Here is a 15,047-nt window from a genome sequence, read left to right as displayed (position 1 = left end):
ATTCATGTTTTTCATCAAATTTGGGATGTTTTCAGCCATTAGTTCCTCAAATATTCTCTTCTTTTCCTTCTGGGCTCCTACAGTGTGTATGCTGGTGTGCTTGCTGGTGTCCTACTGGTGCCTTAGGCTCTGTTCACTTTTCTTTGGTCTTTTTCCTTTCTGTTCCTCACACTTGATAATTCCCATTGTCCTGTCTGCAAGTTCACATATTCTTTCTTCTGCCTGCTCAAATCTGCCTTTGAATTGTTGCTGTGAAATTTTCATTTCAGTTATTTTACTTTTCAGCTTTAGAGTTTCTTTTTGGTTTCTTTTTAGTTTTTTTCTATATCTTTATTGATATTTTCCACACAATTTTCTTGACTTTTTTTTTTCACATTTTCCTGTAGTTCTTTGAGAATCTTTAAGACAAGTTGTTTTAAAGTCTTTGTCAAGTATATCAGCTATTAGGTCTTTTTCAGGGGCAGTTTCTATTTTTTCCTTTGAATGGGCCATACTTTTCAGTTTCTTTGTATGCTTAGTGATTTTGTTGTTGTTGAGCACTGGGCATTTTTTTGTAATAGTGTGGTACTCTGGAAATCAGACTCTTCCCTTTCCCCAGGGGAAAGTCTGTTTTTATTTATTGTCTTCCTAAACTACTGTAGGCTGCCATCAGCCTGGGGTGTATATGTAAGGTCTTTCAAGTGTTTTCTGTTTTCCTAGCATGCATGGTCACTTTCCAATTCTGTGTGAGCCGTTGTTTCTGAATGTACTAGTCTTTAACATCTGGCTTCCCAAAGGGAGAAAAGTAAACCATGAAGGGGAGAAAAGAGGGTACATGCCCTTTAAATCCCCCGCAGTCACTTCCATGGGAGGGGTAGGGGGCTTATGACAATGGAGGGAAATGCAGCAACCGTGACTACACTTCTTTGTCTGCACCTCTGTGATCAGAAACAGTAGCCAGTAATCAGAACACAGATCTTTATTTGGAGGTCAGGGTCCTCTTTGCCCACCCCTGCCCCAGCATGTTGTGTGTCCTCTGCTCCAGGAACATGTACACAGCTGCCTGCCTTGTGGCTAGGGTTTGGGAATGCATAGAGGCTACTGTGCTAAGAGGTGAAATTGACAGAAATGAACTGCAATCTACCCCTTAAGACTTTCCATGGAAATTGAAGACTCCAGACTTCAACAGACTCCAGAGTTCCAAAATAGTAACATCAAACGATTCTGCCAGTGTAGTTGTTGTCTAGGAGGGAAGTCAGATTCCTGGTACTTCGTATTCTGTCATCTTCCCAGAATCCTCCTACTTATTATTGGCATACATACAGATAGATGATCATCTTTTTGTAGTACCTTACCATCTCCAATGTACTTTCATATGTGACTTCATTCAATGCCTACTTTGCCTGCACATTTTAGAGGACAGACCTCTTTGGTGGTTCTGCCTCTGCTCCCAGGTGGTCTTCGCCCTCTTTAGTCCCTTTGGTATTTGCCTGTCATGCTGTGCTCATCACACACCACTAGTCTGTTCTCTGGGCCAATTTAGACGTAAATTCTTCTATTTTTGTTGTCTCAGACTTCCTTTCCTATTCCTTCATGTAAGTTTCTCCTATTCTTCACATATTTTCTCTTCTTTCTCTTAGGCCTGATTCTACTAATATTGCTTGTTTCCCATGTTCTGGTTTCCTGCCTTCATCACCACTCTATCACCTTAAGTAGGTTTGACACCATCCAGCCCTTCCTAGTGGGGAGAGTAGAACTCAAAGTTAGCACCCCAAGTGCTGTTCTTTATTGCATGGACAAGTGAACCTTTACCGAAAGCATGTTGTGTGCTGGGGGTTGAGTAAGTGCTTCCCACTCGGCGTCCCATGGTCTCATTTAGCCTCACAGCAGCGTGTTTTACTACAGGATTCTAAAGGTCAGCTTGTAGAGTTTTCCATTGATTATCTATAATCTTCCTTCTATTAGTCTGTGAGGACGGGAAGGAATACATTCAGTCAGGTGGTTTTCTGTCCATGCAGCTAAGTGCTTCATGTATATTGACTGTCAATGATTTTCAAATTTCTGCAGCTTTCTTCTGCCATCTATCACATTTCTGGGCTGCTGTTATCTTCCATGGGAACAGAGAGGAGTCCAGCCGTGTGACTGGGAGTTGAGCTCTGGAGTCAGACTATTGGATTCAATAGTCTGATTAATTAAAGCATAACTAGGGAGGCCAGCCTGGATGGTTAAAAATTATATATTTAAAATGTCATATATACATGAATGTTCATAGCATTATTCATAATAGCCAAAAAGTAGAAACAACCCAAACGCTTATCAACCAATGAGTGAATAAACAAAACATGTTATATCCATGCAATGGGATGGTACTCAGTCATAAAAAGGAATGATACATGCCACAGCATGGATGAACCTTGAAAACATTATACTACATGAAAGAAGCTAGTACAAAAGGCTATACGGTATATGAAATTTATATGAAATGTCCAAATTCATAGAGGCAGAAAGTAGATTGGTAGTTGCTAGGTACTGGGGGGACAAGGGATTGGGGAGTGACTGTTAACAGTACTGTGTTCCGTTTTGGGATGATGAAAACGTTCTGGAATTAGATAGTGGTGATGGCTGCACAACATTGTGAAGTACTGAAATCCACTGAATTGTATGCTTTATTTAAAAAATTTTTTTAATGTTTATTTGAGAGAGAGAGAGAGAGAGAGAGAGAGAGAGAGAGAGAGAGAGAGAGAGACAGCGTGAGTGGGGGAGGGGCAGACAGAGGGAGAGAGAGACACACACAGACACAGAATCAGAAGCAGGCTCCAGGCTCCGAGCTCTCAGCGCAGAGCCTGACGGGGGGATTGAACTCCCGAACTGTGAGATCATGACCCCAGCCGAAGTTGGATGCTTAACTGACTGAGCTGCCCAGTGCTCCTGAATTGTGTACTTTAAAATGGGGGGAGAAAAACTAAAAATTTAAAGTTGCAACCTGAAAGCTTAATCATATCACATTAGACTTCTCTTTGTCAGTGCACCTGTATGTTGTATGTACATTATTAGGCCCATGTGTCAAACAGTTCTCTTTGGTCACGTACCTACTCTGGGGTCCTATCAACTTACCATGACTTGATAGTTTTTAAAAAATTCTACTTCCTACACTATGCCAGGCATTTAAGAAGTACAGTACACTATAAATATTTATTGAATTACCTATGCTTGCTATTCCCATTTCATTAGTGTGGACAATTGCAGGTTAGCTATAATTACCTTTTGCTCAAGATTGTTTCAAAAAAGATAATGCCCCTTAAATTATGTGTCTTTCAGTAAGAGTTCTACATTTTATATTTATAAGCTGTGTATATATTTTTTCCAGGTAGAAAATAGTGTGTTTGCCTTTTCTGATCACAAAGGTAATATTTGCTAATTATAAGCAAGATTCAGATAATGGTCTTGCCTAGACTGTGGCCTTTAGCTTTCAGAAGCCTCCAGACAATTCTGAATATGAAAAGGAGCTTCTTTCTGCCTTGTCCTTTTTATTACCGTCTCTGCATTCTTGAGTTAGTTTGGCCTTCATCACTTCTTTCCAAATAGCTTCTCAGACACCTTCTCTGACACAGAGAACACGAGGATGCTATTGTCCTCTTGTCCGAAGATCAGGTCTGTCTTGTTTGCAGATAAGAAGAAAGAATATATGGTGTTTGCCATTTGTTCTGCCAAGTTAACGCCCCCTTAATTCCTAACTTTTTTCTTTCTCACCCTTGGTTTTTTTTTTTTTTTTTTTTTGCCTCGTGCTTTTCTGAATCCCGAAGCTGTGTGTTTTTCTGCGACCCATTTAAAGCCTTCATCCATGACATAGCTCCTTTGTGGAAAAGAAGCAGTAGACTTCCAAGACTTCTTCCTTTCTCTTTGTGTGTGGCAGAGATGTTCACTAGGCTGCCTTCTTGCCACAGTGCTATGTGGTCCCCTTTTCTCTGCTGCACTTATGGCTCAGCAACCTCGATCGAGGTGAGACGTGGCAGCAGTGACAGGCCGTTGTCTACTTAGCAGCTGATGTTATTGACCCACCTGTACCTTGCTTTTCTGTTGGGAGTTATTTTTTTATGTTTATTTATATATTTATTTAGAGAGAGAGAGAGAGAGCGCAAGTCGGGGAGGGCAGAGAGAAAAAGGGACAGAGAAATCGCAAGCAGGCTCCATGCTGTCAGCACAGAGCGCACCAGGGAGCTCAGTCCCATGAACTGTGGGATCATGACCTGAGTCGAAACCAGGAGTCGGACGCTTAACTGACCGAACCACCCAGGTGGCCCTGGGAGTTATTTTCCAGCAGTGAGGATGCTCACATGCTCCTTGTGTCCTTGTTTGAAACCCCTGTTTTGGCTAACAGCAAACTTGGACAGGACAGTTCATCAGGGTGAGGTAGAGCCTAGGACCTAGGCCAAAACTAACAGGCCTTCTCAGGGATGGAGAGGCCAGTGGCCCTCGGCTTCCTGTGGATGGCAAAGAACTCATACCCATGTCACCCGCAGCCATGTAGGGATGTGGACCAGAGACAGGAAAGAAGGGTAGAGCACAGGATAAGCAGGCACTTCTCTCTGGAGGTGTAGATGCACGTCCGCCAGGGCTGGGGGCTATTGCTTTGCCTGATTGACACTGAAGACTGAAAGCGTGTTTTCATCTTTTTTTTTTTTTTTAATTTTTTTTTTTAATGTTTATTTATTTTTTTTGGGATAGAGAGAGACAGAGCATGAACGGGGGAGGGGCAGAGAGAGAGGGAGACACAGAATCGGAAACAGGCTCCAGGCTCTGAGCCATCAGCCCAGAGCCTGATGCGGGGCTCGAACTCACAGACCGTGAGATCGTGACCTGAGCTGAAGTCGGACGCTTAACCAACTGAGCCACCCAGGCGCCCCAAAGCGTGTTTTCATCTTAAGTTGGGGCAGGTGCTCATTGAATGAAAAGTACATCTATCTATAGCTGCCTCTTCATCCTTCTTGTCATCGTTCTGTTTATTTAGATTTCAAGTGCCTCCCCACTCTGATTAAATTAAGACTGCCGGGAACCCCCTTCCTTCTTCAGAAAGTCTATTCTGGGATTGTAGATTCTGGGTGGGCTTGATGCAGACAAAGGGACGCATAGCCTCATTCACAAGCACAGGGGAATTGTAATGAGGAAGATGGTGGGTCTCCTTTTTCCTGTTTAACTGAGCCGGGGGTTAGGGAAGGAACCCCTTTGTAAATGATGTATAGGGGTTGGCAGCTTTCTCTTTGTAGAGCCTTGTCAGCCTGTAATTCTCAGGGGGTCTTCCAAAGTGGGGGGGAAATGAGAGCAGAATTCTTGGGTGGTTTTGTACCTGCTGGTTGATTTTTTTTTTTTTTTCCTCTCTTGTGGAGAACTAAATTTATATAAAAGAAATCAGCAGCGAAATAATAACGGCTGCTACGTTTGTTCGGCTCTGCTGTGGTCTCTTCTGGAGGTCGAAGGTATTACCTTGAGGAAACTGAGGCTCCTGGGGGTGATCGCCTTGCCCCAAGTTGTGCAGTGATGGAGTAGCAAAACTCAGCTTCAGACTCGTCTCTCTGGCCCGACACCCAGGCCACACGCCGGCCCTGTTGCTGTGCCACTGCTGACCGAGCACGACACGGCCAGCCCTCCGCCAGAAGGCCACATGCTTGCTCCTTTCTCTCAATGGCCCGGGGTTTCCTGTTTGTCATGTCTGTGCTGATGTCCTTCGCGAAGCCTTCACTTGCTTTTATTTTCCCTTCCCTGCCGGCATCTGACATGATGCCCAGGGTGGAGAAGCAGGGTTCTTTGCTCAGAACATCTTGGTCCTTCTCTGGTTTACAAAATTATCCTTGGTCTCTGTTTTCTTTTTGCTTTTATTTCATCTCTAGAATGCTGCTGCTTTAAGGCTAAAGTGAAGATAAAGATAATCCTGCCCAAGGGTTTGAAGAGATGTAAAGGAGGAGTTTTTTTAGCAAACAGTTGAGTTTTTAGCAAGGTTGTTGCCACACTCCTCGACGCGCTAGTGAGAGTGGGTTGTCTTCCTCGTGACACAGCGGAGGCGAGGGTATAAGTCGATGCAGTCAGGGGGCAGTCGAGCCACCGACCCGCTAAGGCATCTTGTCCTTGGCCACGTTGCCTCCGTCCTATTTCTCTGCAGTGAGCAAATGTGAGTCCAGGCCCAGTGCCGTTTCCCGAGGTGGTCAGAGTTCTCCCATAGGAGGAAGAGAGCCACCGGCGAGGCTGCCTGGAGGAGGGTATGGTGATAACGTAGTGGCGGCTTCCAGAGCCTGGAGCTGACAGGAAACTGTGGCCAAGAGTTGGCCCTTGGTCCTTTGTGAAGCTGCAACAGGTCCCTGGAGGACAGTCCGTGCGCCCCGCCTGCTTTTAGGTCCATGCCGTTTCTCCTGTTCCCCCGTATTTCTCCCAGCCCCGTATTCTGAGATCTGGGGCTGATGGCCCCGTTGGATGGACAGCCTGGCACCTTTGTTTAGGGTATCTGCTGTGCAGGCTGAGGTTTGCCTTGTTGGCATGTGGAGTCTGAGAACACATCTCCCTTGCCTTGCCCCTCCTCCCTTCCCCTTCCCTCTGTACCCCAGCTAGTGGCGTGGTGTATTCTGGGCCCGTGGTAAAGTGAGCCTCGTTGTTCCAGATTACTTACACACGTACTTTGTCTTTGTCTCTGCTAGTCTGATTACTGCGGATCGAACTAGTCTTGTTCCGAATCCATTCATCTGTATATTCCGTCAGCGAGTGTCTTGTGCCTAGATTTTGATTCTGACCTCATTCAAAGGGGGAGCCTGGGCCAGGCCCCTCACTGCCAGGCCTCATTTTTCCTCTCGGCATTGGGAGTTAGAGCCCCCTCCCCCTCCTTGCTGTCTGTTTGCTATTCCTAGCACACAGATCCTCAGGACTGGCCCATTCACTGCCTCTGGCCTGGAGCCTATTCCACGGTTGTCACTACCTCCCCCCTCCCCAAGCATCGGCTTCTGTTCCTTTGCAGCTTGTCAAGCTCCTGGAGGTCTCAGGGGAGCCTCTGATAGCACACAGGAAGCCCCTCCCCCAAGTTCCTCAAAGATGCTCTTTAAGGGTATGAGTGAAGGGGGAATTTGAAAATAGAAAATATTTTCTTCATTCATTTTACCCCTTGAGACTAACCTGGTGGCTTGAGATGGCCCATTTGGGTCCATGGTGCCGGGATTGTCTGAGTCTTCTCCAGGGCCTCTCCTGAAACCCTCTGGTTTATGTGGGCGCTGGGGGCCTGCAGGCTTGTGGGGCTTGGTCTGTCTCCTCTCTGAGCTGCCACATTAGAGGCCCTTTTGGATAGAGGAGTCTGCAGGGAGAAGACGGGGAGTGCCACGGGCCTCCACTTGACTGGGGCTCTGCTTTGAGGCTAGGGCGAGCCGAACATCTGGAAGCTTCAGGGGTGGAGAAGCCTTTTATTCATTCTATTTATTTATTCCTTTGCCTCTCATCTTCCCACCCATCTTCTTTTCTCACCCACACCGCCAAAAGAGACTGTCAGAAGTAGAAATGTTAACAGCGGCATAGGCATAGACTCCAGTAGACGTGAGGCCTGGTGGTTTGTTTATGCCTCCCTTCTGCAGGAGCTGCGGGTGGAGACGAGTTCTAATTGCCTTTGTGTGAATTCTCCTTTAATGCAAAATTATTTAGGAGGAGGAAAGAGGATTTCATTTGTTGTTTTCCTTACCTGCTGGAGAGCTCACAGGCTGCTGCCAGGGAAGGAGTTGGCATTTGGAGTCAAGATTTTGCAGTGGATGGTGGGTGTTCCATAGGGGTAAGAACACGTGTAACTTAGGGGAGAGTGGACAGGATTCCAGTTTCTCCCCTCCCTGTAGCTGGAGGCCCTCCTGGAACTTCCAAAGGCCCTCCCCAGAGCTGGCTGTTAGTTGTGAGCACTGCTGTCCCTGATGGCTGAGGCGCTGCTTGCCCTGGGTCCCCCAAATGCAGGCCAAAAAATAATCTCTGCCTTGTTACACAAGAATGCCAATAGTTTTCCAGACCCTTTCCCCTTATTGGTAACTTTCTTACATCCATCCAAGCAGTTGACGCACATTTATTGAGGTGTTAGATTAATTAATCTGAAGCTTCGGCCTAGCTGAGGCAAAACACACACACCAGACAAAACCTGAGAGCAGGGAAGAAACAGCAGACACACCGACTGCTATTAAGGATAATCAGCCCTCCGGGCCTACTTCCAGTTTTCCTAGGAGCTTCCTTCTGGAATTTCAGACTTGACCTCTTTTCTCAGGTTATCAATTCTCCATTCCCTTCTGACCCCAAGTAGGTGAGGCCCATCTCTGGAAACCTGTACCCGTTTGCATAGATCCTCACGGCAAGCACAGAACTCTCACATGTGATCCCGAGGGAATTTAGGGATTTCATTTTGCAGATGGTCACAAAGAACGAGGCCTGGGGTCCAGATGTTCTGGATCCACGCAATCCCCTGGACATTCTGCAGTATTGTGTCTCCCCCTTAATGGCTTATCACTGCCACAGACATTTACCCTGTGCCTGTTGGTTTCCTGCTCTGCTAGGTCTGGGCTGCCAGGGGGAACAAGCCGTGGTCTCAGGCCTGGCAGTTGGCTGAGCTGCGTGCTGCCTCTAGCCAGCCGTGTCACTCGGGAGGTTAGGCTCTATTTCACCTTGTTAGGAGCACAGACCACACGCGTAAAACTGCTCGGCCACAAGCAGAGCAGGCTATCCGCAGCCCTGAGCCTGGCTTGCCCGAAGCTAAGTGGAGACGGTGGGCGGGGCTGAATGGCGAATCACCACTGGAGCCCTTGGTCTCCGTGGTCACTGGTTGCGGAGTGGTCTGCAGCTGGCCTTCACCCCCAGGGGCCAGTGTGTAGCTGAGAGAGACTTGCATGTCCCCACCCCACCCCCCGGCCCCAGACTGATTACTTGTGTTCCGGGCCCCATGTTCCCTGCCGTGTCCAGCAAAGATGGAGCCCTGGTGGCCTGGTAGCAGGGAGGACAGGCAGAAGGCCTGTTATACTGTTTAATTATAGCCGAGAAAAGTGCTGTGAGGGAGAGCGTGGTGGGGAAGGAGAGCGCCTTGGCAGGGCGGGCCGGGCAGTTATCTGCCTCCACAGTAGGCGGCTGCTGGGTGTGGATCTTGGCAGAACACAGGGAACCTGAGGCAGGTTTTGGCCACTCCAGCTTTCCACCTAGCTGTGAACGGGAGTGGCCCCCTCCTTCCCCCCAGCTCCTCCCCCTCCTTGGCAGAGTCGGGCTCCTGGTGAGCGCCTTCTAGCTGGCACACCCTAGGACCTCTGGTGGCACAGAGATGAGGGCAGAAATGCCCCCAGGGGCAGGGTCTGTTCGTGTCACTAAGTTGAGTTAAATGTTCTCTTGCCTGGGAGCGGATCGTCAGTTTATGGGTTATGTGGGCTTGTTCTTTTCTCATATTTGTCAACCATTTACTTTGGACCAGGCTGAGTCCTTCCCTCCAAGAACTCCCAGTAAAGTCTCCTTGGGGCCTTGCTTCGTGGTGTCTTACCTGTTGCCTGTGCCGAGACCAGGCAGGGATGAGTGTAGGTGGAGGAGACGGAGCCGTGTTCGGGTCGCCCAGGGGCTTGGTGATCAGGAAACAAGAAGCACCGGGCTGTGAGTTCCTAGATTTCTTTTTTTTGAAGGCAGCCCTTTAACCCTTCAAGCCCATGACTGTGACTGTGTCTGAGGGCCAGTGCCACCCTTAGGCCAGGCACACCTCAGGGGTCCCGCCCTTGGGAGTACCTCCCCCTGAATCTTCTGTGTCCCACCTCCGGTGCCTTTCTGGCTCGGCATTCCCGAAAAGGAGTGGGACCCACATCGTCCCCTTGGGGTCTCTCTGCCCTCTGCCCTGTGCGGGGACAACCAGATGTCCTAAGAGGTTGTCCCAAGGTCCCACGTCTGGGCCCAGTTCCAGAAGGGCAGCTCCCACTGGTGGCCACAGTATTTCTTTTGTAGGATCACGTGAGATTGCACAGCCACGATGGTGCTGATAACGCAAAGTGTGAGTGACTGAAGTTTTTTTTGTGGAGGAGGAGATTCCCCCCCCCAAATATTTGCCTGGAGCCCACACATCCTAGGTGTGGTCCTGCCCAAGGGCTAGTCATTGGGCCCAGCCAGCTCTGCTTAGCAGCTCTTGGCCTAGACCACAGAAGAGGATAAGGGCCTATTGTTTGTCCCCGGGGCCTGAATGGCACTTTGTTTTCCGAGTTGGAACTCCCAGGCCCATGGCTTTTCTGCTGCTGCTGCTGCTGTTGCAGCAGTCACGTCTAGGATGAGAAATCCGATCCCACTCTCACTTCATGTTCTACTGAATATCGTGGAAGGTTGGGGCTGTGAGCCTGGGGGTCTGTGTTCGTCTCCGTGGGTGGGAGTAAGAACCGAGATGCTGAGAGAAGGGGCCTTCCCTACCAGGAGACCCTAGCTGTGGCAGCAGGGAAAGCCCGGAGACCTGTGTGTTCACATTGAGCTGAGGAGCTAGTTGGCAGGAATCTAGGCCTGCTCTGAATTCGCAGGAAGGGAATGTGGTGGGAAGGCCGGGTGAGCCCAGGCTGGGGGCCGCCTGGCAAAGGCGGGGGATGGGATTTGCTGCTCTCCTCTCTGTTTGCCTCCTTGTTCTCCTCCAACTGCACACGTTGGCCACTTTGCCCTCTTTGGTGTGGAAACGGGGGAAGGAGGGGGGACAGTCCTAAGAATTGGAGGTGCCTCTTTTGTGTTGGGGTCAAAGGAATGGAAGGGTGGTGTGGGGCGGAGAGCAAACGGGGAAGGAGCTCCTTTGTAAGATTTTGAAATCCGAGGCGAGCAGTCTTTCCCGCTCAAACTCCCAGGCCCTTTCAGGCTGTCAGTGAAAGGGCGCTGAGTCAGCTCTCCTGCTCTGACTCAGAACAGGAAACCTGTCTCATTCTCTGCTCACCTCTTTGCCTCTTCTTAGGTCACGAGGCGAAGAAGGTTGTTTTAAAGTTGGTTTCCCTTCTCCCAGTCTGTAGGAAGTGGCCTCCTAGACAAGTGTCTCTTCAAGTGGGGTCCCCAAGACCATTTCAAGGGGGTCCCTGAGTCAGAATGATTTTCACAATAATACCAGGAGATGACTTGTCTTTTCCACTGTGTTGACATTTGCACCGATGGTGCAAAAGCCAACGTGGGCAAAACTGGTGCCTTTGCAGGAGTCAGGGCAGCCGCAGCAGACTGCCCGGGCGGGGGGTTGCGGGGGGCACAGAGCCCTTGGCCTCCTTACGCTTGCTGTTGCATAGAGCCGGCTTCACTGAGTGGCCTTGAGGAGCCTCAGTAAAGATGGTTCGTTTCGTTAACTCCCCTGGGATACCTTTCTCTTCTGTGTAACCTCCTCTTCTGGTTTAGGAACAATCTGTTCTTTTTCCGTGGGGATCATCTCAGTGTGGCAGGGAGAGCTCATCGTGTGGGTTAATCCAACCATGAGCCCTGAAAGTTCTATGCTGCATCCTGAGGACCTCGTTCACCTGGATGTGCTCAATGACCAGAGAATCTACATCTAAACTCTCAAGTTCAGCATTACCCTCTGCATTTTTAAGCATGTACAGTAAAAATTCAGCACTCTTTTTGGAACACCGATCCTGTGTCCAGCCCCACTGTTTGGCCTGGGCACACCTACCAACCCCACCCATTGCGGAGTCACCTCATGACACACTTTGCTTCTGCAAAGTGACATTTTTCAGATACTTGGTGGCTATTCGGGTATGCATACCCTTGATGGCCTAGGCAATTTCATGTGTGTTCTTTTTTTTTTTTTTTTTTTAAATGTTTGTTTATTTTTGAGAGAGAGCTGGGGAGGGGCAGAGAGAGAGGGAGACACACAATCGAAGCAGTCTCCAGCTCCAAGCTGTCAGCAAAGAGCCTGACGCGGGGCTCGAACTCACAAACTGTGAGATCATGACCTGAGCTGAAGTCGGATGCTTCACCGACTGAATCACCCAGGCACCCCTCATGTGTGTTCTTAAAGTGAACAGGAAGATTTGAACACTCAATTTGTATGATTTTGTGGAATTTTCTGGGTCAAGTGAGTAGCAAACCATTTTCAGAGATCACTTCAGGATGGTTACGGAAAGAGAGCCATTTCATTAACTCTTCTCTGTGCGTGTACGCGTCCTTAATATTCTGTGTGATAACCTGGGAAGGCGCTCCGCAGGCCGAACTACAGTTGTTGGCTTGAGGACAAGCACTTGTGGGGGTTCTTTGGGTTGCAAGCTGAACTAGCCACTTTTTCCAGGGAATGCTGTTTTTACTTGAAAGCACAACTGGCTGTTGTGGTTATTCAGACTTGGGTATCTGACAGACTTTTTCTTGAAAAATGGTGCTAGTGAACCTGTTGCTTCAGAGAAAACAACTAATAGCATTTATTACCAATGGCAAAATTAGAACTGTCGAGCCACAATTGGAATTTTGGAAAGCTTATATCCAACGTCATGAGCTTGGCAGCTTTTTTCGGTACCTAGACTTTTCTGATGATCTTGGTGGTAATGTTACACTTGTGGTATCTTCACATTTTATTATAAAATGTGTCCACATCTTGAAGATCAGCATAAGTCAGTGAACCAGTATTTTCTAAATGACTAGTGTGCAACAAAATCATGTTGGGTAAAAGGCCCATTTATATTTGAAGATGGGCTAGTGGAATTAAACCTAACAGAGTACATTAAAGTTCATAGGGTTTCCTGTTTCATGTTATCATTAACTACTGTTGGTCAAGTTTTGGTGTAGAATCAAACAGGAGTATCCACAATTGTCTGGAAAGGCTGTTATTAAAATATTCCTCCCTTTTGCTAAATACATGCCGGGGCGAGTTGTCCAGATTTTCTTCATAAGCATGACTTATCACAACAGATTGAATGTAGAAGCACAGATAGGAGAATCCAGGATCTTTGCTTTTTATTTTTTATTTTTATTTAAGAATATTTATTTATTTTTAGAGAAGAAGAGAGAGCATACACACATACAAGTGGGGGAGAGGGGCAGAGGGAGAGAATCTCAAGCAGGCTCCCCACTCAGTGTGGAGCCCGATGTGGGGCTTGATCCCACGACACTGGGATCATGACCTGAGCTGAAACCAAGAGTCAGATAGATGCTCAACCGACTGAGCCACCCGGGCACCCTGAAAATCCAGCATCTTTGATTAAGCTGGACATTAAAGAGATTAAAAAAAAAAGTAAAACAATACCACTCTTCCCAGTGTTTTTTTGTTTTTTTAAACTTTTTTTTTTTTTAAACGTTTATTTATTTTTGAGACAGAGAGAGACAGAGCATGAACGGGGGAGGGTCAGTGAGAGAGGGAGACACAGAATCCGAAACAGGCTCCAGGCTCTGAGCAGTCAGCACAGAGCCCGACGCGGGGCTCGAACCCACATACCGTGAGATCGTGACCTGAGCCGAAGTCGGACGCTTAACCAACTGAGCCACCCAGGCGCCCCATTCCCAGTGTTTTTAAAAATATAGTTGTATGAAAAATATTTGTTAGCCCATAAGGTATTTATTATTATTATTTTAAAACAGATTAATAAATGTAAGTGAGGGTACCACATTCCACAGTAACCCAGCACTGAATTTGCTTTGCTTACAAAAAGCTCTCCACTCCTTCCTAGAAGACTCTCTGAGGTCATGGAGTATATCGACTACTGATTAGTGGTTAAGAAGCAAACACAAAATTTTTGTTTGTCCAAGGATTTTAACTTCTTAAGAAGGTTTAACGTGCATTAATTTTAAAAATGTATTTTTATAATAGCTTTACTTGAGATACAGTTCACATACTATAAAATTCACCCTTTTATATTTATTTATTTATTTATAATTTATTTTTAAATTTACATCCAAGTTGGTTAGCATATGGTGCAGCAATGATTTCAGGAGTAGATTCCTTAATGTCCCTTACCCATTTAGCCCATCTCCCCTCTCACAACCCCTCCCGCAACCTTCTGTTTGTTCTCTATATTTAAGAGTCTCTTATATTTTGTCCCCCTCCCTGTTTTTATATTACTTTAAAAAAAATTTTTTTTTAACGTTTATTTATTTTTGAGAGAGAGAGAGAGAAAAAGAGACAGAGCACTAGTGGGAGAGGGGCAGAGAGAGAGGGAGACACAGAATTCAAAGCAGATTCCAGGCTCTGAGCTGTCAGGACAGAGGTCGACGTGGGGCTCGAACCCATGAACTATGAGATCATGACCTGAGCCGAAGTTGGATGCTCAACTGACTAAGCCACCCAGGTGCCCTCTATTATTTTTGCTTCCCTTCCCTTATGTTCATCTGTTTTGTATCTTAAATTCCTCACATGAGTGAAGTCATATGATAATTTGTCTTTCTCTGACTAATTTTGCTTAGCATAATACCCTCCAGTTCCATCCATGTAGTTGCAAATGGCAAGATTTCATTCTTTTTGACTGCCGAGTAATACTCCATTGTATACATATATACCACATCTTCTTTATCCATTCATCCGTCGATGGACATTTGGGCTCTTTCCATACTTTGGCTATTCGATAGTGCTGCTATAAACATTGGGGTGCATGTGCCCCTTCCAAAACAGCATACCTGTATCCCTTGGGAAAATACCTAATAGTGCAATTGCTGGGTCATAGGTTAGTTCTGCTTTTAATTTGTTGAGGAACCTCCATACTGTTTTCCAGAGTGGCTGCACCAGCTTGCATTTCCACCAGCAGTGCAAAAGAGATCCTCTCTCTCTGCATCCTCGCCAACATCTGTTGTTGCTTGAGTTGTTAATGTGAGCCATTCTGACAGGTGTGAGGTGGTATCTCATTGTGGTTTTGATTTGTATTTCCCTGATGATGAGTGATGTTGAGCATTTTTTCATGTGTCGGTTGGCCATCTGGATGTCTTCTTTGGAGAAGTGTCTATTCATGTCTTTTGCCCATTTCTTCTCTGGATTATTTGTTTTTTTGGGTGTTGAGTTTGATAAGTTCTGTATAGATTTCTGGATACTAACCCTTTATCTGATATGTCGTTTGCAAATAAATATCTTCTCCCATTCCGTCGGTTGCCTTTTAGTTTCACTGATTGTTTCCTTCGCTGTGCAGAAG

General features: G+C 46.9%; 1 protein-coding gene across 4 annotated transcripts in view; it reads left to right on the top strand.

Moving 5' to 3' along the window:
* PC (pyruvate carboxylase) overlaps positions 1–15,047 on the top strand; it is a 102,309-nt gene that overhangs the window by 29,232 nt on the left and 58,030 nt on the right. Inside the window, exon 1 of one of the 4 annotated variants that reach the window (XM_043581734.1) lies at positions 11,395–11,507. The exons of the other annotated variants lie outside the window; for them this stretch is intronic. The gene's annotated coding sequence lies outside the window, so the exon portion shown is untranslated. Of the gene's footprint in view, positions 1–11,394; positions 11,508–15,047 lie in introns of those variants that run through there. 4 annotated transcript variants of the gene reach the window in all.

This window comes from Prionailurus bengalensis, chromosome D1 (assembly GCF_016509475.1).
Source record: "Prionailurus bengalensis isolate Pbe53 chromosome D1, Fcat_Pben_1.1_paternal_pri, whole genome shotgun sequence".
Lineage (NCBI taxonomy): Eukaryota > Metazoa > Chordata > Mammalia > Carnivora > Felidae > Prionailurus > Prionailurus bengalensis.
Note: the sequence above shows the minus strand (reverse complement) of the source record. Positions and strands in the feature narration are given on the sequence as shown.